The sequence below is a fragment of the Lasioglossum baleicum genome, chromosome 17 (assembly GCF_051020765.1).
Source record: "Lasioglossum baleicum chromosome 17, iyLasBale1, whole genome shotgun sequence".
NCBI lineage: Eukaryota > Metazoa > Arthropoda > Insecta > Hymenoptera > Halictidae > Lasioglossum > Lasioglossum baleicum.
Window position 1 is genome coordinate 4,734,278 of NC_134945.1, and position 3,144 is coordinate 4,737,421.

Here is a 3,144-nt window from a genome sequence, read left to right on the forward strand (position 1 = left end):
GCATGCCGCTAGTACAATTAGATTCGCGAAATCTGGTTCCACGTTCAGCGGCCTGTAAAGAAACCTAAACATCTGAGATAGGATGCCGAACGCGTTCTCGACAATCCTTCTGGCCCTGGACAGACGATAATTGAACACCGTCTTTCTTGCGTCGGCCATTACCGAGCCCGGATACGGCCGCATGGTGTAATCTTTCAGTGGAAACGCCTCGTCTGCTACCATGACGAACGGCGCTTTTATATCTGTCCCGGGTAGCGCTCTCGCCTCCGGCAATTTCACCTGCGAGGCAGCCAAGGATTTGCCTAGATCAGAATCCGCATAAATGCCGCCATTGCTGCTCTTGCCATAGTAGCCCGCGTTCGCATAGATAAAATTATAATTTGCCTCCACCAGGGCCAAGAGCACAACCGAGAAAGTGTGCTTGTAATTATGGTACAATGATCCGCTGTTGGCGGATGCTTTTAATTGCACATGTTTGCCATCGAGGGCGCCCAAACAATTTGGAAAGTTCCACCTGTCCCAAAATTCATCTGCAGTTCTCTTCCAGTCGTCCGTCGTCGGTGTCGGCATGTATTCCGACTCCAACGTGTCAACTATGGCTTGGCAAACTTCTTGCACAAAACGTCGGACCGACGTCTCGCCCAAGCGGTAGCTGAACGCTATCGTTCTAAAACTGTCGCCTGTCGCTAGGAACCTGCACAAAAAAGAATTCAATTAATCAATGACGTTCCTCACTATTCATTCTGATTTAGAATTGAAGAAAATTATTCAAGGCGTCGCGCGTCGCACAGCGTTCCAAAACGCCGAAAAGCTAGCCAAGCATGGAAAACACTAGAGGATCACTAAAACCGTTTCTAACAATACTGTGTACTAAGATTTTTGGCCGCTGATCACGAATTTAATGTTAGATTTGCATTGTAATTAACCGTTTGTTAAAAAAAAATTAAATTTTTATTGAAAAATTGGAATTTTATATGTATATAAGAATATAAACGTTCTATGGCCAATATAAATGTTCCTATGGCCAGCTTTTGGGCGTTTTGGAACACCTTGCGTCGATTCGTCTAGTTGTAATTATCCATTGTGGCAAGATTGCCTGCGTCACTCGAACCTCTCTAACGAAAGACCGGGCCACCCTCTGGTCAAGCATCGCGATAAGAGCCGCTGCGAGCGCTCTCTCTGGGCACGGTGAGACCCAAAAAGGCGTATTCTAATGTTTTGAATGTCGCGCCAAATTGCGCGACGAAAGTTTACAGGACCGTATCCGGGTCCCAGGCGGGATCCGGAAATTCTACTTTCAACGCAAAGGCAACGAACCCCGAGGATAAGCACCTCGAGGCAGGCGAAAGGCAGGATCCCGAAAGAAAACAACGAGAGATCGCCGAGGCCCAGGACTGTCAACTGGGAGGCGCCGACGAGGGCATCCGGTGCTGAGACGATCAACTGCTCTACCCTGTCTTCGCCTCGTCCGGGAAGAAACAGCACCGCAACCGGATTGGCTGACGCCGATCGTCTCCTCGGGAAGCGGCCAATCGGAAGACAGCGCTGCCGGCTACGCCGTGAGATGCCGGAAGCCGAACGCCGTCGCCTAGGATTCGTCAACGCGAAATTCCGTAGTAGCGATAGGCCGAGACGTTGCGCGAAGAAAGTAGAATAAGAAAATGGGGTACGCTCTGCTTCCGCGTACCCGAGCTACCGCGTGAACGATGACTGCGTCTTTGGAATTGTTAACGAGAAGTCGTAATTTTGAACTACTGCTAATAACGATTGTATTTTGCGCCTGTTGAGACTGAGGGAATAATCGGAGATTTGCTGCCGATCATACGCTGCCGAATTTACCAGTGGTAAGCGCCGATAAGGCTTTCAATCATTACGTTTGGAAAATATCGTGTTGGCTCGGGTAGCGCGGCGAGGTTAGGTATTCGTGTCGCGAGAGTTAACGGCAAACGAGGCGGACGATATTTGGGTGACACTATTGGTGTCAAATCACGAATCCTTCGTATTGTGAAGGATATCGTTGTCGCGGTACGAATCCGGTCGGATAGCGGGGGGCCGCGTGGCCGCCTTATGGCGGTTGTACGACGCCGATCTAAACGCGAAGTCGCGGATTCGGGATACTATCGCTGCCGCCGTTAATTCTAGTTAACCTGCACTCGTTCCGACGGTGTGAAGCCGTCGCGTGTTCGATTCGCGGTCGTAAATTCTGTTCGATCGACGCAAGTCCGGGAGAAATCGCGAATTCCATCTGAGCTCGGTCGGAAAACGGCCTTCGAGGCCTTCCGCGTCGCGAAGTTCTTATCGCTGCCGAATTCTCCGCGAACTAGTAAATTACGAGAGACATAGCGCGTGCGATTTCCATCAGTCGCGATAATACGCGCCGGCTACTTTTGTAATCGCTGCCAAGTCGTCGGCAGCTCATCCATTTCGTTCAATAAACACCTTGTTAGCCGAAACGTTGTCTATTCCTTGTGTGAAACCTTCCCGCCGTGGGGAATGCCTCGTGCTCTCCCGACGTAGAACCCTGTGCCTTTCGTTAGCTATTCGGGATTAGTTTTCTGCGTCGCAGACTCGCGGTTCGAACGTAATCGTTTAGTTCAAGAGCAATATTATTTCGCGTGACACTTCCGAGTGTCTGGCGCCCGAATATTCGTGTCGGATACGTAAAATCTCGTGAGTCTGCGGACGTGTTTTGTCCCGGGAGGACCACGTATTGTATGGCCGATCGTGACCCGGCCATCGGCTTATAAATTCCCGGTGTCGCAAACATTCGTCATAACATCTTTCGAAAAATTAGAAAAGCGACGTGACACCATAAAGAAAATTGTATCTACATACCGTAGGCAGACTGCCAATTTCTCGGCTGGTGACACGGCTGCCCGAAACTTTGTATTTTGTTTCGTTATTGTCGGGCTTAGTTTTCCCAATAATGTCCTATGCTGTACAAAGGACATTCTGAAATATTGCTTAAATTTCTGCTCATCCTTCAATAGCTCCTTGAAGAGGGTATGGAACTCGCCCCCAGTACTCCTAAGGAGCAAAGATCTGTGTATCCAGAATCGTCGTCAGCCTCTTTTCTCTTTGCTTTCTTCCTCGTCCAGCAGCATGGCCATGCTCAACAATTCCTCGTTGCTGAAGTTCATGTTT